At 33.2% G+C, this 24,311-nt stretch overlaps 1 long non-coding RNA gene across 1 annotated transcript in view; it reads right to left on the minus strand.

Moving 5' to 3' along the window:
* The window catches only part of LOC134478596 (uncharacterized), a 74,207-nt gene that overhangs the window by 37,968 nt on the left and 11,928 nt on the right, over nucleotides 1-24,311 (minus strand). Inside the window, exon 2 of the long non-coding RNA XR_010051347.1 lies at nucleotides 13,196-13,231. This is a non-coding gene — a long non-coding RNA (uncharacterized LOC134478596). The remainder of the gene's footprint in view (nucleotides 1-13,195; nucleotides 13,232-24,311) is intronic.

Genomic DNA, 24,311 nt, shown 5'->3' on the forward strand with positions numbered 1-24,311 from the left:
AGACATTCAAATTTCATATTTGTCAAAAAGATCATCCAGTCGTCTCATAAGTTCCAATAGTACAACTTAACTCTAAAGGAGAACAAGCATATAATAAATTAATTTCCTGTGTCGGTTTGGGCCTATGTATGGACTTCTTGTTCAAACTTTTTTATATCTTTCATACATTAATAAATACATTAAAATTACAATAAGCCTTTAGTTTTGATCCATTATATTTTAATAATTGGTGGCAATATTCCCGAGATTCCTCTCTTGACCTTATCACTCATTTTGTTTCTACAGGTTCTCCTTCTGCTTATAGATACCAATGTTGATGTAGGAACATCTGTGAGTTTGATATTTTCATATCACAAAAAAATGTTTCTCAATTTTTCTTCTATTGAATATTTTCCCCTAACATAATTCCCCTACACAAATGTTATGAAAGAATGAAATAAATGTTGTGGAGTAACAGCTAACTGTGCTGACGTCTGTCCATTGTAAGACTGCTTAGTAAGAGCTATGATTAGAAGACACCTCAAGGGAGTGAGAGAAAAGGAAAACTGTTTTCCTAAGGTTTTAAAATTGTAAAAGCTGGGCATATTTCCAGAATCTTCTATTTATCCCTTTTAGCTCCAGTGCAGCAAAATATGTTTCTCTAAACACTACCATGCTCAAAGAAAGAAATTTAGCACTTTGATTTTCATATGGTTAAATATATACGTTATAATCATGAGTAACTCTTAGCAAATGCCATGATATGTTAGTCACACATTCATTCTGAATTTCCCCTAACTCTCCATTTTTTAACACATTTTCTCATCCTATTCAAAAAGAAGTTAAGGAGAATAATTCGTATTGTATACATTTTACCAACAAAACTTCTACGTGTTACTGAAGTATCACTGACTACAGTCACAAAGAACATGGTTCAAATACGAAAATGATTTAATAGCCTAACCTCTGGAAGAAGTCTTTACAGGACATAATACATAATTGTATTTGTGAGTTCATGTGTGTTTATATAAATTACTAACACGTCATCAAATGCGTGTTCATACCTTATTTAAAAAATATTAGCTACTCATGCATGGCAAGACACAGCTAAGAGTATTCTCAGATGGAATTAATGATTTTCTTACTGTTTACTCTGCCTTCTCTTTACTTTGCCTTCTAAGAGGCAATTTGAGTTAACCAAAGTCAGAAAACTTCTTAGCCCAAGTAAAATTTTAGGTACTACAAATTTCCATTTCCAAGAGAATATTATTGGTGGGGGGGGGTCCTCCTCTAACTGTTATATTTCTAACACTTAAATAACACTATTAATATGTATATGCAAAAACATAAGGACCTGAAGTTTAATTCTTGTACTCTTTACCTATGAGATTTCTTGTCTAGCACTTGCTGATTTTAGTCTTTCTAGTAAACTCTTAGACATCTGCTATGGTTTGTGTCTAAATGCCCCTCAAAGCCTTATGCAGTCATGGGGACATCCTTCCAGAGTTCGTGACTGATTCATGACCCAATGCTTGAATTACAGGTATGAGTATTGCCTAGAGTAAGTGGCCTAAACACAATATACGAGACAGAAAAAGTCTCCTCTAGGATACCTCCATTTTTGCTCTTGTTGTGTTTGCTGTTTTTCACTGCTATGAAATGTTGCACTCTTGCTATGTACCATCCTGTCTCACAGCCAGCTAGTTGTGTATGAAACCTCCACAAACTGTGAGCTACATAAACCTTTGTTTCCTTAATTTTGTATCAGCAATGTATCATCAAGTATTTTGTCTCAGCAATGAGAGAAATATAACCAGTATGGCATCTGTTCTTTTTTTGAAGGCAATGAAATCTGGAATCTGAAAGAGAAATGTACATTCCACCATTTTGTAGTACAATATATATTTAATCTAGTAAGCCAAACTATCTCAAACTTGTGAAATACATGTAATATTCTACAGAAACAATTTTGTGTCCTGGTAAATATGTATAGGGTTATTGCTTGAACAGTCTGGAGGCAGTGCTAGTTTTCTAGTCTAATTTTTATTGTCAGTTTCACATTTAGGCTCTGAGTATTTTTACAAATCCATATATTGGCCCTACTCTTTAAGACAGATGTGATGATTCATGGCAAGGTGTAAACACCAAATGTAAATACATGCTCTAGAGCTGAGCATGGTGGTATACAGCTGCAAATACACCTTCTGAAGGCTAAAAGCAAGAGGATAGCAAATTTGAAGCAAGAATGAACAAATTACCAATATTTTATCTCAAAATAAAAAAATAAATAAAAAGGGTTGGAAATGTAGCTCAATGGTAGAGTGTTTGACTAGTCTGCATCTAGGCCCAGGAATGCAAATCTTATATATATATATCATATATATATATATATATATATATATATATATATATATAATCCCAGATTTTATATATATATATATATATATATATATATATATTTTTTTTTTTTTTTTTTTTTGGTGGTACTGGGGATCGAACCCATGACCTCACGCTTGCCAGGCAGGCGCTTATGCCACTGAGAAAAATCCCAGGCCTGATACACATTTTGAAAAATGATACGCATTTTATTAAATAGTCAACTACCTAGATGATCATAAACATCATGAGCCGTGCAACATCTTCCTAAAAGGGATTTTGAGATTTCCAAGTTCCCAGTTGTCTGTGAGGATATAAGATTCTTGTAGAAGTTTCTTCCAGGCATAAGTAATTCACGTTGCTAATCTGAAGAGGATTAAGTTCCTGAAACTCTGCTACAAAATTTGGCTACTAAAGTGGTAAAAAAATAATGTAATTAAAATTAATGCAATTTTACCACATTAATTCTCAGCTCATTTATAAAATTTTCTATGAAAATGCGTTCATTTAAACAATCAACTTCCCAGAAAGTCTTTGACTGTGCATCTGTTAGAAGTAAGTCACTGGGGCAACACAGATGAAGCTGACATTGATGTAGAGATAACCTTCTGTCCTTACACTTCCTGTCTTACTGCCTGTTCATTGTCCTTAGCCTACAAAATTGATTTCACCTTGTAGGTTCTGAAGTAATAATTACTTCAAATATGCTCATACGTGTAAAAACAGATCTCACTATTTACTAAAATTTCATGAACAAAATTAATGTATCCATATTTAAAATTCGTGCTTCTCACTAACGCATATAGCTTTCTCATGGATACAGCAAATGATGTAATTAGCTACATTTTCTTATTTTGCATTGACTATCTGGTGAAGCAGAATAAAATTTAAAAAACATGTTGCAGAAGGCACAGAAAATTCTGACTTCATTCCCTATTCATTTTTCTTAAAATCATCAGCTTAACATTTTATTTACCACTATTGTATAAGAAAAATAAAAATATACATATGAGGATAGCAATATAATTAATATTCTATACCATTGTTTCACATGAATTATCTCAATTAACCTTTTAATTTTACTTTAAAATACAATTTATTATGTCTCCAAGTCAGTGGGAATAAAAAAATCTGAAAAGCAATCTTCTTGAAGCTTGTGATTTTAAAAAGGTGTATAAGGCCAAGCCTGGCCATTGGTCTGCAGAGGAGGAGCTGGGCAGATCTGGGGTGCCCTCACCGGCCTCTCTGCGTGTCTGGAGGACTCTGGATATCTGCACCCAGACTGCTGGAGTTCCCTCAGGCTTCCAGGTGCAGTGAAGGGGAGAGGTGGGTTTGAGGCTTCCACATCAGCCTCCCCATTCCGGCTTCACTTGGAGACCTGCTGAGCTCCCGATAGGTGGGCTGGCCCACACTACCAGCCTAGCCCAGGTCTGCAGAGGAGGAGCTGGGCAGATTTGGGGTGCCTGCATCGCCTCTCCATGTGTCTGGAGGACTGTGGATATCTCTGCAACCAGGGAGGGTCCACAGGTTCCTGAAGCACTGCGGCCTGTGGTGAGTACCCTAACCCGGCTGCGATTGAAGAACTGTGGAGCTTCCAAGGGGCAGGTGGGCGCACAGTGTCCCTGAGGCCCAGCTTGTCTGGAACTGCAGAGTTCTGAGCAGGCAGAGGAGGGCCACTGGTTCTGTAGGCCTAATGGCTTGGGGTAGCGCGGCGCCAGAGTCTCAGTAGCTCCAAACATAGAAGGGGATTTTCAACAGATCCTGAGGAAGCTTTCAAATAACACTTGAAACACAGAAATATAGGAAAATGACAAAACGAAAGACCAAATTACAACCTCAAACCTCCAGCCCATCTCAAGAAACCCTAGGAGTGATGTATATAGAAGAAAATATATCCCATCCACCTCATATATCGGACACAATAGCCACTGAAATTGACAAGCAACTCCAGGAAGCTTTAAAGAAATTCAAACTCGAAATAATCTCCCAGATAAAAGAAGAAATGATAAAAGAAATGAAAGAGATTCTAAATATATCTAAAGAAAACACAGATAAAAAATTGGAGGAACTAAACAAAAAGATAGAATCCCTAGATGAGCAATATAAGAAACAAACAGAATACATAATGCAGATGCACAGAGATATACAGGAAATAAAAAACTCCACTGAAAGTTGTAAAAACTGCCTTAATGAAAGTGAAGATAGAATTTCAGACCTTGAAGACAGGATTGCAGCTAGTGAACAGGAAAGGAAAGATCTTTTGAAAATAACAAGGAACCAGGAAACAACAATTCAACAACTGCAAGACGATGCAAAGAAGAATAACATAAGAATGATAGGGATTAATGAAAGAGAGGGAGACAACATGAAGGATGTCAGGAGGATATTTAGAGAAGTAATAGCTGAAAATTTCCCAAGCATGAGATCAGAAACTGACATCAGGATCAGTGAAGCATATAGAACTCCAAACAGTCATAACCAAAATAAAACTACACCCAGACATATAATAATCACCATCCCAGAAATCCAACACAAGAATAGATTATTAAAAGCTATCAGAGAGAAAAGACAGATCACTTATAAAGGAAAACCTATCAGAATCACAGCAGACTTCTCAGCACAAACGATAAAGTCAAGAAGAGCATGGAGTGAAGTATTCCAGATCCTAAAGCAAAATGATTTCCAACCAAGACTGATATATCCTGCAAAACTATCATTCAAAATAGATGGTGCAATATGATACTTCCATGACAAAGAACAGCTGAAGAACTTCATGAACACCAAACCAACCCTGCAAAAAATATTGAAAGACAGTTTAGATACACAAAGGAAAAAACCACTAAGCAAAGCAAATAATTAAACAGAACAGAAAGATAAAGATGCAACAGCAGAGAGATAACATTCCTACAATTAACCAGCATTTAACAGTAATAACCATTAATGTAAATGGTCTCAATGCACCAATCAAAAGAAACAGACTAGCAGAATGGATCAAGAAACAAAATCCAACCATATACTGTTTACAGGAAACCCATCTAACCCAGAAGGATACTCACAGACTGAAAGTCAAAGGATGGAAAACAATTCTTCATGCAGCAGGAATCCAAAAAAAGGCAGGAGTAGCCATTTTCTTTGCAGACAACGTGAACTTTAAACCAACAATGACCATAAAGGACAAAGAAGGTCACTACATACTCGTAAGGGGAAAACTCCAAGAGGAAGAGATAACTATCTTAAATATATATGCACCAAACTCCAGAGCACCCAGTTATATAAAACAATTATTAACAGAAATGAAAACTCAAATTATCAGTAACACAATTGTAACAGGAGACCTTAATACACCACTGACACCAAGGGACAGATCAACCAGACAGAAAATGAGCAAAGAAATAACAGAACTGAATCACACCTGTGAACAAATGGGTTTGATAGACATATACAGAATGTTCCACCCAACAACATCAGAATACACATTCTTCTCAGCAGTACATGGATCATTTTCTAAAATAGACCATATATTAGCTCACAGAACATATTTAAGCAAATGCAAAAGAGTTGAAATCATCCCTTGCATATTATCGGATCATAGCGCTCTGAAATTAGAAATTAATGACAAAGGATACTGCAAAAATCCCGCAAACACATGGAAACTAAATAACACACTCTTGAGTAATCAGTGGGTCACAGAAGAAATTAAAGAAGAAATTAAACAATACCTAAAAGAAAATGAAAATGCAGATACAACTTACCGGAATCTGTGGGATGCAATGAAAGCCGTTCTGAGAGGAAAATTTATTGCACTGAGTTCCCACATCAGGAAAACAGAACGAATACAAATAAATAACTTGATGCTACACCTCAAACAGCTAGAAAAAGAAGAGCAAGTCAAGCCCAAAGCCAAAAGAAGAGAGGAAATTATAAAAATCAGAGCAGAAATCAATGCAATAGAGACTAAGAAAACAATCCAAAGAATCAACGAATCAAAGAGTTGGTTCTTTGAAAGAATAAATAAAATCGATAAGCCCCTAGCCAACCTTATTAAAAAAAGGAAAGAAAAAGCTCAAATTCATGCAATAAGAAATGAAAAAGGAGAAATCACTACAGACCCAATAGAAATACAGAGGATCATCAACACCTATTTCGAAAACCTCTACTCTCAAAAGTTTGATAACACAGAAGAAATAGACAGATTCTTAGAAGCATATGAAGTACCAAAGCTAGATCAAGAGGATATAAAACTGTTGAATAACCCAATCTCTGCTAATGAAATTGAAAATGTAATTGGGTCCTTGCCCACCAAGAAGAGCCCAGGCCCAGATGGATTCACTGCAGAATTCTACAAGAAATATAAAGAAGACCTAATGCCGACACTCTTCAAACTATTCAATGAAATTGAAAGGGAAGCAATCCTTCTTAAGTCATTCCTGGAAGCAAATATTACTCTAGTACCAAAACCTGAGAAAGACCCAACTATAAAAGAGAACTATAGACCGATCTCCCTAATGAACACAGATGCAAAAATCCTCAATAAAATATTGGCAAATAGGATCCAGCAAATCATCAAGAAGATTATACACCATGACCAAGTGGGATTCATCCCAGGAATGCAAGGATGGTTCAATATACGCAAATCAATAAATGTAATCCACCATATCAATAAAGCCAAAAATAAGAATCACATGATCATCTCTATAGATGCAGAAAAAGCCTTCGATAAGGTCCAACACTTATTCATGATAAGAACTTTACAGAAAATTGGAATAAATGGTCTTTACCTCAATATAATAAAGGCCATTTATGACAAACCAACAGCCAGCATCATACTAAATGGCCAAAAATTGAAAGCCTTTACTTTAAAATCGGGTACAAGACAAGGATGTCCTTTATCACCACTCCTATTTAATATAGTACTGGAAGTACTAGCCAGAGCAATTAGGCAAGAAAGAGAAATAAAAGGGGTAAAGATAGGAAAAGAAGAAGTTAAATTATCATTGTTTGCAGATGACATGATACTCTACATAGAAGACCCCCTAAACTCCATTGAAATACTCTTAGATACAATAAATAAATTCAGTAATGTGGCTGGATACAAAATCAATACTCAGAAATCAATAGCATTCCTATACACGAACAACAAAATTACAGACAGGGAAATAAGAGAAACTGGACTATTCACATTAGCAAGCAAAAAAATGAAATATTTAGGAATTACTCTTACGAAAGAAGTGAAAGACTTATACAATGAAAATTATAATATACTGAAAAAGGAAATTGAAGATGATCTCAGAAAATGGAAAGACATCCCTTGCTCATGGATAGGAAGAACAAACATTGTGAAAATGGCCATTTTCCCAAAACTGTTATAAAGATTCAATGCAATCCCAATAGAAATACCATCAACATACCTTATAGATCTAGAGAAATCACTCCTAAATTTCATCTGGAACCAGAAGAGACCTAGAATCGCAAAGGCAATTCTAAGCAGCAAAGACAAAGCAGGAGGCATCACAATCCCTGACTTGAAGTTATACTACAAAGCAACAGTAGTAAAATCAACATGGTATTGGAATCAAAACAGAGCTGAAGATCAGTGGAATAGATTAGAAGATACAACCACAACTACGAACACACTCAACCACCTTATTTTTGATAAAGGAGCCAAGCAGGTTCACTGGAAGAACGACAGTCTCTTTAATAAATGGTGCTGGAAAAACTGGCTCTCCATTTGCCGAAAACTAAAGCTAGACCCATGTCTATCACCATGTACTAAATTAAAATCTAAATGGGTCAAAGATCTGCATATTAAAACAGAAACACTAAATCTATTGGAAGACAAAATAGGTAGAAACCTTGGAGACATAGGAGTAGGTAAAGAATTCATGAACAGGACTCAAACCGCACAGGAAATACTTCCCAGAATCAATAACTGGGACCACTTCTTATTAAAAAGTTTCTGCATGTCAAAAGAAATCTCCAGCATAGTGAATAGAAAACCCACAAACTGGGAAAAGATTTTAGGGAACTCTCTCTCAGACAAGGGCCTCTTGTCTAAAACATATAAAGAATTAAAGAAACTCAGACCTCCGAAATTCAAAGATCCAATCCAAAAATGGGCATCTGAGATGAATATGCAATTCTCAGATGAAGAAATGCAAATGGCAAATAAATACATGAAAAAATGCTCATCATCATTGGTCATTAGAGAAATGCAAATTAAAACCACACTGAGATACCATCTCACTCCTGAAAGAATGGCCAGGATCAAGAAAACCGACAACAAATGCTGGAGAGGCTGTGGGGAAAAAGGAACTCTCCTGCACTGCTGGTGGGAGTGTAGACTGGTACAGCCTTTGTGGAGATCTGTCTGGAGATTTCTCAAAAAGTTGGGACTGGAAATCCCATTTATTCCAGCTATTCCACTTCTAGCCATATTCCCAGAAGAACTGAAAGCATCATACCACAGTGATATATGTGCACCTATGTTTATAGCAGCACAATTTGTAATCGCCAAATCTTGGAAACAACCCAAGTGCCCATCAACTGAGGAATGGATAAAAAAGTTGTGGTATTTCTATACAATGGAGTATTATTCAGCTATAAAGAAGGATCACATTGAGATATTTATCAATAAATGGGCGCAGCTTGAGACCATACTCATTAGTGAAATAAATCAATCTCGCATGTGTGAATACCGAATAGTTTCCCTAATGTAAGTAATGATTCAAATATATAAAAATATGTGGTAATCATGATTCCCCATTAGGTGGCCTTGAAGCCTTATAAAGTTTTCACTCATTAATTAGAAAGGCTTTATTCTGGGCTTCTTGATATGAAAATATTTGAAGCTAGAGTATATGAAGTTTTATCCAAATATTTCAAGGAAAAAGACCCTATGGTAACTACTATTAAGTCAGGTTATAAGGTGGTGAAGTACTAGGTTGTTGAAACAGTCATGCTGTGACCTCTATTGTTATATTGTTATGTCCTGTTTTATCTCAATCTCCCCCTTATTGTTTCAAAAAAAATTATTTAGTCATTTCTTATGTTTGTCTTAATTAAAGAAAAAATTCAAAAAAATTAGGATATATAAATAGTAACTCTTTTTGATTTCCTATTAACTTGTTTTGAAGTCCTGTAGTACTCCCACAATCTTTTTTTGACTGATTAGACTCTGTTCCATTCTATATGATAGTATCAAGTTTGAAGACATAGGCAACTACTTTGAAGACAATAAGATTCACTAAGATACCCATTCTGGTTTGACTACTGTCTTCTTTGGAAGTCCTGTAATGTTTACAATGCCTAAGTTTTATTGGTCTTGTTCTCTACTGTTTTGTCCAACTTTATAATATCTAATGAGATAGACAATTCTTTTTAAGGAAACAAGGGACAACGTTGATAACCATTGTTGATAAACTTGTACTCTGTTCTACACCATGTGCTATGTCTATCCTTGGTATTGACTGACAGCTTTGTTTTGCCATATTTGACTGTATTCTTCCCCCACCCCAAAGAAAGTAATAAGCACTAAGGAGTAATAAAATCCAAGATGTGTAAATTTTGTTGTAAAAAAGAGAGGGAAAAAAAAAAGAAAAAGAGCTCTAACGGATATAACAGCAAGTGTGTTTGAGGGTGTTAAATAGCTGACTTTATCAATGTTTTTGGAACATTGAACACAGCTGTTTGCAGTCTCCCTGTTTGAATGTCCACCTTGTGTTCTTTGATACTGTGATTTGAGGAACTATTTTCAAGAAGATAGTGTGTAATCTACTAGCAGGTGATTTCTTACTGTTATGTTTTTTTGTTTTGTTTTGTTTTGTTTTTGTAGTTCTGTATTGCGTGTACCCTTACGCCGCTTTGGTTTGTTTTGTGTTTTTCTCTTTTTCCTCTTAAAAAAAAAAAAAAAAAAAAAAAAAAAAAGTTGTATAACGTCTGCTTGCATTCATTGAGAATAAATGGAACTACCAAAATAAGTTAAGACTGTACATTACAGCGAAGTGGCTTTCTGGGTATGTGAAAGTGAGAAGAAGTTTAATTGCAAAGGACATCCAACTCCATAAGCACTTGTTTGAAAAAAATTAAAACACAAAAGGTCACCTAATTGAAACCTTTTAAACATAAAAATTTAGCCTTAATTAACCATTTATACTATATTGTTTATATAAACTAAAAAAGTATTCTATTTCCTTAAAGTTGTTGCTAGGTAGTGATTAAAGTACACCCTATGTATATTTATTTAATATACAAATCACAAATGATGAATGAAAATTATTTAAATATAATACAAATAATTTGAAAAATACACTTACTTGAAAATATTCTTATAAAAAATATTGTCCTATTATAATGACCTTAGCTTACTTTCCTATCAAAAAACACATAGATGCTACCTATTAATATTTAATGTTGAATGTGATGAATTGCACTGTATTTCATTGGGGACACGTCAATCACATCAGATTTTAATGCACAGACTATCCTGACTAGTGGGTCTTAATGTAATTTTTTATTCCTTTAGTCATAAATTTGGCAAGAAGTTTGTGTCATTAAATAATTTCTAAAAAAAAATCCACTGAAATTAATTTGTATTTGTCAATATTTGTGTGATTTTGAAATAAAACTATAAACTACTAATAGTGTTAAAATCACTGTTTTGTTAAATTTGTCCTTGTTACACTATCCCAGATTATCAAATATTTTTACTTAGTAAGGTATTATCTTTTTCTGTAGCAAGTGACATGTAGATTTTATGTACTCTAAATTTCTAAGCAGAGGTCTCCCTTTAGTAGCACATATACTAAATTTCTAAGCAGATATAAAGGTTCTAAATGAGTATAAAATGAGCAGGAATCATAGCCTCCCTATACTTGGAGACTGAATTATCTTAGGAAAAGAGAACATTGCAATCAAAGGTGATTTAGCAGTTTTGTCTACACTGAATATGAAGATGGGGGTAATTTTTAAAAGAAAAAAAAATCTAGCCTTGGCTTATATTCACGTATTTTCTTGAAAACTTTAAGTAGAATTTATTTTACTTAATCATGCTGACTTTGAAACTCTAATCATCTCTCCAGGGTCATTTACGCCCTCCCCTCAAAAATTTGAAGTGCAGAGTTGTAAAATTGATCTGACTCAATTTTGTATTTGAGAATAAATATATAGAACTGTAAAGAGATGACGTTCTTAGGTTTATAGTATATATTAATTCACAAGAATGCTTTTATGATATTTAGTAGTGTTTGCTATGTGTCTTTCTGTCAGAAACTCAAAGTGTTGGAGATCATATAGTAAACAAATTAGATAAAGTCTTTGTCTACTTGGAGCTTAGAGACTAGGAGCCGAGAATGATGCTTATCAAATAAGTAACCAGTAATAGAACTGCACTGTCTTATTTGTGCTGCAGTGGAAACGAACAGGGAGCTAAGGCACCATCTAACCTCATCAAGCCTGTGGAGTCAGGCGGATTGTGATACAGTCACCTCCTCACTGATGCATGATAACAGGATGGCTGTTATTATCGATTCTATGGTGAGTTTCTTTCTGTCAAGTGTTAAAATTTGAACTGAGGAAAGAATATTCAACTGGTAAAGCAGACTGCACGCCCTCCTGTCTACCTATCTGCTTCCTTTCTTTCTTCCTCTTTAACTTCTTTCATTCTTTCCTCCTCCCCTTCCTTCCTTCTTCCCTCCTTTCCATCCTTTTTTCTAAGCAATATATAAAATACCATTGTAAAAGCACAGTGAAATATTAACACACACATACCAACTACATTGGAATATAATAATAATAATAATAATAATAATAATAATAATAGTGAAATGCTGGAAAGACTATTGGAAAACTCCATCATTAAAGTACTACTAGTGAGGGTAACAGTTAAAATGATAGATTCATTCTGGAATATAATTTATCAGTTTCTACACATGATTAAATAATAAAGAAACAAATATAAAGATAAAAATGAGAGCAAGGGAAACTAATGAAAGCTAAATAATGATATTATATTATTGGTGTTAATACTTCTAGCTGTGACACAATACTACAACTATGTGAGATGCTATGATTAGAGTGAATCCAATGAGTTGATTTGTCATAGAAAAGAGCGTACTTTACCAACTGACCAAGCATAGCAAGAGTCCCTATGGCAGGAGTTTCGTAGTCTAGAGAATAGTACAATTCCCCTAGGAGGCTGGTGAAATGTAGACAGGGATCACGTCTTGCATAGCCTTTTAGGATACATCAAAGATTTTGTTCTTACTGTCTGTGTAAGCCCTGCAATTAATGAAAGCTGATTATCATTAAATCTTTAGCTGATGTAGCCAATGACTCATTTATATTTCAGAAATGCTTGTGATACTCTGGAAGTTTTGTTCTTACATGGTTAATTAATGTACTTCTTGGCCAGGGTTGCTTATATTTGTACTGTAGGTCTGTTTCCTTAGTACATATTTGAGCTTTTTAAACCTCATTTTTCCCACTTTTTATAAAAATTCATGTAGACTCGCCTAACAACTGATTACTCAATCTTCATCAATATGTAGCAATGATTAATAGAAGATCTACGTATATCATTAGCAGTCAGCACTGTGGCACCTGCCAAAGTTTACACAGATTAGACATTATTTCCTTTTTCCTATATTCTTAACAATTATACAATGAATGCAAATTTACTAGATAAAAGATCATAAAATGAATATTAAATAAAATTAAAATAACAATTATAGTATCTTGAATCTATAATCACTATTAAATGCCAATGTACCAGTTAAACTCAATTTTAATTTGTACAAGAAAAATGCATAAGGCCTGGAATCTGACTCAGCCGCATGGTGCCTACCTGGCAAGCATGAGATCCTGAATTCAATTCCCGGTACTGAAAAAAGAAAGAAAAAAAAAAAACACCTAATGAGAAATAACTAAGAATCTACTACATTAACCTTTTCTTATAATTTCAGAACAACATTTTATCCACTGCTACATATGCAAAGCAAATAACACAAAAATAATGTTTACTGCAAGGATGCAAGGATAAAGACTGAACTTTATCTCCTTGCAAAGTGGTAGTTAAAGTTTTCATTTTTAGTTAATATATTCATTACAAGTTGTAATGATGTATGACATTCGCATATGCATAGTGCCTACTGATCACTTTCAACCACTCTTCCTCCACCAATGCTGCCCCTTCTACAAGCTTTGCTATTCTATTTTCAAGTCAAAATTTTGTTAGTTTTCATATTCAGAAGAGAACTTGCCATACTTGTTCTGTTTCTAAACTCCAGTTTTATGTTTTGAGAGAGAATCATTCTCCTTTATGCCTGAATAATAAATACTGTGCTGTGTATATATGTTTTGTTATTCCCTACTCTTGTTGATGGCTCACAGGCTGATTCTATATCTTAGTCACTGTGAAAAGTGTCACAATACACAAGGACGCACAGGTATCTCTTGTGTGCAGATTTAATTTCCTTTGATTATATACCCAGGAGTGGGATAGCCAGTCTATACAATATTTCTATTTTTAACTTTTCGAGAAGCCACTATGTTTTCTATAGAGTCTCTACATTAATTTGTAATTGCACGGACACAGTATAAATTATTTTATCTCCACATTTTCATCAGTCCTTCTAACTAGGGTGAAATACCAGCTCACAATTTTGTTTTGTTTTCTATGATGACTAAAGATATTGAACATTTTTTTCATATATTAGCCATTTATATTTCTTCTCAGGAGATGTGTTGGTTTAGGTTATTGTTGAATTTTAATTGAATTGTTTTTATTGTTACTTTTTAATTTTTTATGTATTCCAGCTTTTAATCTTCTGAAAAATAAATAGCTGCCAAACTTTCCCGCATTTTCTAGGTTGTCTCTTTACTCTGAATGTTTCCTTTGCTCTGTAGATATGTGTTAACTTGTGACAACTGTGTCACTTTCGTTTTGTTTTTGTTACCTGTGCTGCTGCTGTCCTATCAGCATGCTTTCCCTATGATTTTTCTAATAGTTTTAGAATTTCAGGATGCACATTAAGGTGTTTGATCCATTCTGAGTTGATTTTTTTGGACAGGGCAAGAGATAGAGGTCACTTTTCAATCTTCTTTACATGAATATTGCTCTCTCTATGTATTCTGTCTCACTGATCTATATGTCTGATTTTATGCCAGTATGCTTCTGGTTTTAGTGCTGCAGATTTTCTGAAAATCATTTGTGATGCTTGCAGCTTTCTTCTGTTTGCCCAAGATTGTTTTAGCTTTTTTGAGAATTTTAGGGATTCTGGAACAATTTCAGGATTTTTCTCTGCTTATACAAATAATATCATTGATATTATTCACAGGGATTATATTGAATCAAAAGATTGCTTGGGGTAATGAACACTTTGACAGTATTATTTCTTTTCATTCTTTAGTGTCTTCTTCAATTTCTTTTATTAATATTTTATAATTCTCATTCTAGAGAACTGGCATTTTCACAGTTTAATTTTTCCTAACTGTTCATGTGTGTGCATGTGTGTGTGAGTGAGTGTGCATGTGCATGTGTGTATTTTGAATGGTATAGGCTTCATTATTTCTTTTTCAGGAAATTAATTACTATTATATAAGACATTTACTCATTTTTGGACTTTCATTCTTTGTTCTGCTACTTTGCTGAATTCATTTGTTGATTCTAATACTCCTGTAGTAGAAACTTTAGGTTTTTCTACATGTGTCAACATATCACCTGCAAATAGGAGTGGTTTCATTTCTAAGTGTACTCAGTGGTACTTGCCCTGTGTTCTGGTGCCTGCAACATATATAAAAATAGTCAAGGTTTTCCACATAAAAGAATTGTGAACAGTGGGAAGGGGGGAGAGAGAGAGAGTTCAGAGAGAGAGAGAGAGAGAGAGAGAGAGAGAGAGAGAGAATCTTTACCTTAAACACATACTACAGATACAAAAAGATGAATGCTGTTCTGTTGAACTTGCCACCTGAATATGATTACCATATAACTGCAGTGTCAAAAATTTGAAATTATTCTGTCATTTCATCTCCAGTTACAGTTTGGGGTTAAAAGTACAGAAATGTGTATCTATATGTAACGCAAAGGAGACAGAGCAAGAGTGGGGAGAAAAAAAATAAGGCCTGAAGTGTTGATAAATAATGGGTTCCAAATAAAGAAGATAGAATTAGGATATAGTTGACTGTGTAGAGCAAAAGGTACCAATGGTGGTAATATTCATGAATACAATAAGACACTCTGTTAAAAGTAAGGCAGCAAAAGAATAGGAAGCTAGAATGCTGTCATTAGGTAATGGTATATTATTGCAATGTAGCAATGAAGTTGAATGCAATTTTTTAACAGTGCATCTTCTTATTTTGTCAATTCTTTTGTCCCGGTTTACATACTATTAAATAAACACATTGCATATTGGTCAAATAATATATATATATATATATATATATATATATATATATAAATAACTGGGATAGGACAATAATCATTTCATTTTTTTATGTTTATATAATAAATTGAAACATTGAGGATATGTTCCATAATGTATTTATATCCTTAGTATTATTTATCAGACATGTAAATAAGTTAAATATAAACACTTAGAAATACACATCAAGAAATATTTAAGTATTTGTTACACAGTCACAAGAGACTTGAGATTACTATTGAAGAGGGTAAAAAGATAAATATTAGGGGACAATAATTAGACAGTATGAAGACAAGAATATCAAAGAATAATTGAGTTTGAGATAATTAGTTACTGTGAATTAATATTGATTTCAATTTATACCTGATATCCTTATTCAGTGGAAACTGAAACTCTCCTTAATGAATGGAAATATCATACAAGAGTAATATTTTTTTAAAAATCAAAAGATATAGAAGCCCACCCTGGGTAATACATTAAACACTTATGCATAACCTAAAAAATAAAGTTAATTAAAAAGAACATCTTTGAATAAATAATTTTATTGACTCAATTTTATGTCTACATTACAATGACTGATTTCTATACCTGACCAGAATAATTTTCAAATGAGCATTTAAGAAATAATTATTATAAAATAATTATTTTTAACTTAAGGATAATTTTCATGAAGGGAAAATGAAAAAGTTAAATAAGACCATGAGAATTAATATTTCCTCTGAAGGAGTCTCAAGATCAGAGTTTGTTTAAATTTGGAATGATATTGTGATGCACAGCCTACACAAACACAAAGAGTTTTTATGTTACAGAAAATATAAGAGGAAAAGAAAGAGGCAAGAGGAAACCTTGGTGTATGAGTGATGACGGATCCTACACCAGCCCCGTGGGACTTGAGTTCATATTAATGCAGTAAAGACGCAATAGATTTGGCAAAAAGCGTTAGTGTTTCTTACTGTGACACACAAAAGTAGTACACTTAAAAAAATAAATAAATAAAAGTCACCGATATAGCAACCCATCTCCAGAGGAAACGAATAAAAAGCAATGAAGCGGTAGTGCCAACAGGAGAGAAACCAGAGTGGCCAGTTAAAGCCACTAGTACCAACCAAAAAAATTTACTGTAAGAAATTGATTCTAGCCTTTTATCTTTTACACAGTTGTTCAAAGTAATAAACCACATCTAAAAATACAGACAATGGTTATTTTTATATGACTCATAAAAGTGTTTTTACAAAGAAAGACTTCTCCTGGAGTTAAAATACTTTCAACTTTGTATACCAACAAAATTTTTATTCAACCATTTTTACTTTATTTGAGGAGGCAACCAATTTATAAACCAGTATACGGTTTATACTGTATAGGCATGATCAGTTAAATTACGGTCTCTTCTTGCTGTTCATAAAACACAGGCTGTAGCAGAAAACAAGAACTGTATAATGATAATTATGACCTTTCTGATATTATTTTTTATGATTATTTTGAAGACAAAGTTTAAAGGCTCAAAAGGAAAGATATAAAGGTTGAATACATGCAAACATATGATAGTAATAACATTTTAAATATGAATGAATACTGATTATATCTTATAGTATTATCTGTTACTTGTCATTATGTTTTCAGATTTTGACTGGTACTAACAATTTTACCCATCTAAAGGAGTGACTCTTTTTTATTATTTTCATTACTTTATGGTAACATGATGTGTGATTTTAATATCCTCATTACTTAGGCACAGATTATCAATGGGCCTTCTAAAGCATTTTTCTATAATGCATATAACTATTTGTCTCTTTATGAACTAGTAGTTAGTAATCTACTGATCAATGTTAATTGAATGAGTTAATTTTAGAAATGTTTCCCAATATTTTTGCCACATTTTTTTCGCCCACTTCTGAGAATGCTGTACAGAGTAGAATTACCAATCCTGGTAATTATTTCCTAGAGTAGCTACCCAAATGTGGCCAGCAGATGTCTCTCTTAGACTCAGCCAATCAATCCATTGTGTGTCTTCTTGTCTTTGAGTTGGAACTTTGCTACTCTAGTATATTCAATGTTACTCTACCGTGAGTAGAATTAGTATAATTTAAGTGGACAACTGTCAAGATGACCTGAATTCCAAAGCAAGAAAAACATTATTTTTGTTCTTGTTTTGTTTCATTTTCAAGCTTCAAAAATACTCTTGCTTAGTTTAAAAAGAAAAGTCAAGTTTGAGAATAAAAGTTTGAAAGAAATGACAACCCAGAAAAACTTGTATAATTAACATTTTGAAGGAATGAATAATATTATCAAGGAATTACATAATAAATGCCGATATTGTATATAATTTCATGCTACATTTTCATATACTTGTAGTATGCTCTGAATCCTGATATACCAAATAATGAAAAATATGAAGACTGAAATAATGTGTATTAATGCCAATACGTATGCATAACCCATGTAAGCCTGGATTTAAAGACCACCAAAAGATGTGTAATCCCTTTTTTGGTCCACTGCCTCATATGGACAGAGTGATGTGCTATATGTGCTCTTTTTCCTCTCATATTCTGAACTGTTTGTTACCAAACACAACAACTCAAGTGCCACATTTTGAATTACTGAAGTGATATGACTTTATTTTCAGTGTTGTATAATTTTCTTAAAGACTGTTTTTTTGACAATTACTGTTTTTACTGTTTCCAAGATTTAGCTATCATACAGTGTGCTTCTTTAAACATGGATGTGCATATATCACTTTGCTATGATGCTCTTAACTCTTTTGAAAGATATCTAGGAGAGTAACAACTAGGTCAAACAGAACCTCCAGTATTAGTTTTCTTTTTTTTCTTTGAGTAATCTGTATCTGATTTCCACAGAGATTGTACCAATTTACTTTCCCCCCAGCAATGAAGAAAGATTCCCTTTTCCCCATAGCCCAACCAGCATTGGTTGATTATGAGATGATGTTTAATCTTTCTACAGTCAGATAGAATTTCACTGTTATTTTAATTTGCATTTCTAAAATGACCAGTGATGTTAAGCATTTTTTATTTTCATATATTTATCAGCTGGCTCTACCTCTTCATCTGAGAAATGTCCATTCATTTCAGAAGCCTACTTTTGAACTGGGTCATTCTGATTTTTCAAAATTCTTTATGTTTTATAGATGCTAGTCCTTTGTTTGAGGAGTAGCTGGTAATTTTCTCCCATTCTGTGGGTTGTCTGTTCACTCTGTTGGGAGTTTGTTCTAGTTTTTAATCTTGGGCTATTTTATGCATGTTTCCAAATATTGGATGATAGCCTTTACACTGGTGAGACACTTTTCTTTACCAATTTACTGACTCAAAGGGGAGAGGTAAAGAGACTCAAAGACAATCAGAAGTAATGTTTTACAGTTTTCTATGAATTCATTTTCATATCCATATGATATGATAATTCATATAATATAAAATGACATTGACATTCATATAAATGGTAATGAACTCTTTCAATATATAATACTGAAATTATCTGTGTCTTCTGAAATGATAGGAATTTTTCTCATGTACTGGTAGTCACATATGATATCTTGTTATGTATTATGCTATACTTTGATTTTCTAATAATTGTTTTGTTCAACCCCCAAAAGTTTAGCACTTACGCACTAATACTATTCTATGCATAAAAATATAGGGGTAAAAGGGATAGATCAAATCCTTTGCCTTACAGAGCTTACCTTTTAGTTATTTTTCAACCTTATTAAAATAAATGTTATTAGAGCATTCTGCTAATCCTAGGACTCTATGATCAAGTGAATAGGTTATATTCTGAGTACAGAGTTCTACAAGCCTCATAACTTGTTAGACCCAGCAATGATGACAAACTGTCTCAAAATAACCCACAGGATAAATAATGAGATGAGTAAAAGGTAGAGTTGCAAAACTTCTCTGCATTTCTTCTTCTCTCTGATCTTTCATGTGTGTCACAAGACTTTCTACCAGTATTTAGATTACTTGTGGCTCAAAGTTTTTTTGCGCCATTTCTACACTTGGCCAAGTATTCTCTATTAGTCACTTTTCTTATTGCTAAAACACAATACTCCATGCCACAATTTAAAGGAGTGCAGTTTTAATTTGGCTCATAGGTCAGGAGACTAAAGCCATGGTCAGCAGGCTCTAAGATAGATATATTACAGTAGAAGAGCATGGAAAGGACAAGTTATTCAACTCCTGGGAGCCAGGAAGCAGACTTCTGGGACAACAACATACTTTTCCGGGATAAGACCCAGTTGAGTGTCCCTTTGACCATGCCCCACCTCTAAAGATATGAAACTTTAAGGGATGTTTTAATATTTAAACCATAATATTTTAACCGTGGTCCACAAAAAAGTTCATTTCTGTCTCCTTATGAAAATACAAGCATCTTCAAAGTCTTAATGGTCCTAAGCATTATGGAAAAATCCAAGTCTAAATTCTCCTTTTAATAAACTCTTAGTTGTGAGTCCCTGTAAAAATCCAAAAAATGTAGAATACTTCCAGCATTTATAGACACAGGGCAAGCAATACCAACCCAAAAGAGAAAAACTGTAATAAGAAAGCAGCAAGAACACAAAATAACAGGGAAAACATCAAATTCTACAAGTCATTGCCCAGCTTCTGGGTCAAGTTGAAAGCAGATATTAACTCCAGTTGGCATAGACTCCTGCCCCTGTTGCTCACGTGCTCTCTGATTTGGTCTAACTGTGCTTGCTGCCTATGATTTTCCTCAGTAGACTTTCCACATTCCTGAATTTCTTGAGGTCTCCACTGAAATTTCAGTTTCATTCTCACAGCTTCATGAATCATCCCATTTCATTGTCATTGAATGTGTGGTGAGTGGGTTCTTGCTAATTCCTTGAGATGCATTCAAGACATCTCTTGTATTATTCTGATTCAAAATTATTGAATTCTTTGTAACACTAATCTTTTCAGGAACCAGGGTCTCCTTTTGTTGCAGGCACGTTTATGAACTGAAGATGTGAATTTTTAACAATTATTCAGGTCTACATTTTACTTCAGCTCGTTACTGTAGATTTTGCTTAACTCAAGCAGGTACACCTATACTACATCTTGAACATTGGGCTACCTTGAAATTTAATTATTCAGATCAATTTGCCCTCTTCCAGTTTAACCACTGTTGATAAATTTAGCCTCACAGTCTTGCAACAAGGATAAAATGTTGATCAATTCTTTGCCAAAATGGTGTAAGGCAAATGTGTAATCAACACTGCAATATAGCTCTTGCTCTCTTCTGAAGCTTTATTAGGTTGGCCCTATTTTTTCCATTACTAACAGCATTATAGTTTTCTGAACTTTGACCAAATTCACCCAACAAACTCAGCTTACGATGTATTAAGGCTATTCTAAGTGTTAGCTCCAGAACTTTCCATATTCTTAACCCAAACTAATTTCAAAGATTTCTGAGCCATATGGTCAGGTAGAGTTATAGCAACAAACAAACTCTGGGTACCAATTTTTTGTGTTAATAGATTTTTCTCATTTTTGAGACCCGATACCAAACAACCACAGTTTAAAGAAAGAGAGGTTTAATTTGGCTCGCGATTCAGAGGATTCAGTCCATGTTTGGCTGACTCTAGTATCATGGTAGATACTAGTCTCTGTTCACAGATGAGACACAGAAAGAGAAGGGCATAACTCAATACAAGAATACACTCAGGAACCAGAGCAAACCTCTGAGCACAGGACAATTTAGAGGGACATTTTAGATAGATATAAGTTATAACACACTCCATGGTGCTATGGTGGAAGCATTCTGCATAGTCATTAATCAAACTTTTGGAAGCCACTGAAAATGTCTAGAAATATTTTTAAATTTCTTTCTTAATAGGTATATCTAATGTGCTTTAAGAGAAATCAGATTTACTGTCATATGTTACTTACATCCATTTTAAACATTTTACAGGTAATCTAGAGTATAATCCATAGCATATTATTTCTGGCACTCTATCTCATAAAACCAAACTAGTTACAAATCATCAACACCTACCACTCAGAATGTTCTGTTTTACCCAAGAGCATCTGTATATTTAATTTCACTTCAGGAATCATGTATTCAGCTTTTTGTAGATTTGTATTAGATGTTTATCATCAATCACACTCTTTAAATTGTCATTACTATGCCTAAAATATAACTTCTAAAACTTGCCAGAGAAATTCCAAGTAACTCTTTTTTTTTCCTGTATAATTTTAGCTAGAATTATTATACAATATTTTCTTTTTAATCTACTTTTAAGGGTATAGTATGTTTGCATTATTTAAAATATGATAGGAAATTGATTATTTGTTATGGATTATAGTGCCTGGTTTTCTAGTAATTATGCTGTACTTAAAGACCTAAAGCTTAATTTAAAACTTATTCTACATAATCATGAAGAATATATATTGTAAGGATAACTAATGAACTCTGTCACCTTGCTGGTAACAGCATCTTTCTCCTCATAAAGTTTGTTCATAGATTACATGCACACTATCAATCAAAATTAAAACACAAAGTTAGAGAAAAGTAATAAGTAAGATAAATATGTTTTCCTTACAAAATCCAAACCACTCATAACTGATCAATCAAAAATAAATAAATAATGCTGTTATATTTGAAAAATTAAGTATAATTTCTTTCTAAAGAGTAAAGTAGAATGAAAAAAATAAGAACTGGGAAATAAATTTAAGAAGACAAAGAAAGTAGATTAGGAAAAAGAAAGAAAAAGGAGCAAGAGCAAAAGGAAAGAATAAACATTCAGATTTCCTTTGTAGAGAGGTAGTCACATGTAATATGATATTTGTTAAAGAACTACATATTACAAATGAATGAAGTCTCAGATAGCTGTACAATCAGATTTATTATGTTTATTACTATAAAATTAATATTTTCTAGTTTCTGTGATATTTCTTCAATTGCTAGAATAAGTTTCTTAGGGAGTACCATGAATTTTCTTTTGTATATTTCTAATATACTGTTCAGTCATGTAAGTATCATCATTACAATAAGAATTGAAAACATTATTTTCCTTCTTCTTTAATAATGGTGGCTAATTCTGGCTTTTGATCTTTTAATACACATTTTAGAGAGGATTTGATCAAATCCCATGAATTATAGTGAATACAAAGATTTGCTGAAATAGAATTGGCATCTTTGTAAAGCATCACCATTCCCATCCAGAAGAACATTTTTCTCATTTTCAACCACTCAGCATTCTCATATTTCCTTCAATAGCTTTAAAAGTTCTTTTCTTAAATGTATTGACTTTATTAGAATGATTTCTGATTATTGATATCTGTGCATTATATTTTTTAGTTTTTACTTCATTTTGTCAATATTTTACATACAATGTTTGATTTTTTCAAATTACCCTAAATTTTCTAAACTTTAATTATCAACATGTCAAAAAAGAAACACTGAATATAATCTCTTTGAAAACTGCCAATTCAGAAGAATCTCAGAATGAGAATTGGCTTCAAGAAAAACAATCACTACAGTATCATTAGGAAAGTAATTAAATACTGGGAGTGACATAGTGAAAAAGAAATGAAAATACTTACGACACACAAATATATCAGTTCTCCACAGAAACAAAAAAATTTACCACTTGATGCGGTCTGTTTTACTGAGTGGAGTCCTAAATTGATATAACTGAAAATGAGCTGTAAAACCAGGAAAAGTCTTCATAGGGGCTTATACAATAGCAGTGAAAAGAACCTCTGAGTGATCACAGAAAGTCAAATATTGCCATTTTTAAAAGTAACAGAACATAAAATTAATACTCTTGCCTAAAAGTAAAAACTTCATGGTAAGATGAATTTTAATTACAGAATTGAAATTGAGTCAAAACACTGGACCCAAGATTCAGACATGTGAGAATGTATCACAGCAAATGTTTCAGACAGCCAGGCTGTTTGGAAGTGTCCCTGAACTAATCTCCCCAGAAAACCAACACCACTTAACCATGAGATGGGTTATAAATCTATTCTCTTTTACTACATTGTGGCCAATGCTTGTGTTTTATTACCTATTAGCATCAAGTATATTAACCTTATTTCATTCGAATTTTATAGTACTTTACTCCTCTAGTTTTCTTTTATATCTTTACATTGTCCCTTGTATCTTTTTTGTATTTCCTTATTCTTTTTTTAATGGTATGTATTCATCCTGCATTATATTCTTCCCTAATTGTTTCCCACATAATTCTTTCTTATTATATTAGAGGACTTGTTGTATATGTTCTGGATGCAAGGCCTATATATCAGAGCTTATTTATCTTTAATTGCAGTTGAACTTTCACGTTTTGTATAATTTTTTAATTTCTTTTGTCACAAGTTTTATATATTAAAACAATGTTATAATTTTCTTTGAGGCTATGTGTTTTCCTAGTTTTCAAAGAACACATATACACAAAAAAATGTAAAACACTGACCATCAACCAACAAAAAAACAATACCTAAACAAGAAATTCAAAACTGAAGAGCCTGACTTGTGTCCCAGCTTATGACTTTGTGAAAGTTTTAAGCCTTAAGACAAGTTCTTGAGCAG

The sequence above is a fragment of the Cavia porcellus genome, unplaced genomic scaffold, assembly GCF_034190915.1.
Source record: "Cavia porcellus strain 051 isolate PalLab524CR breed Dunkin Hartley unplaced genomic scaffold, mCavPor4.1 scaffold_14, whole genome shotgun sequence".
NCBI lineage: Eukaryota > Metazoa > Chordata > Mammalia > Rodentia > Caviidae > Cavia > Cavia porcellus.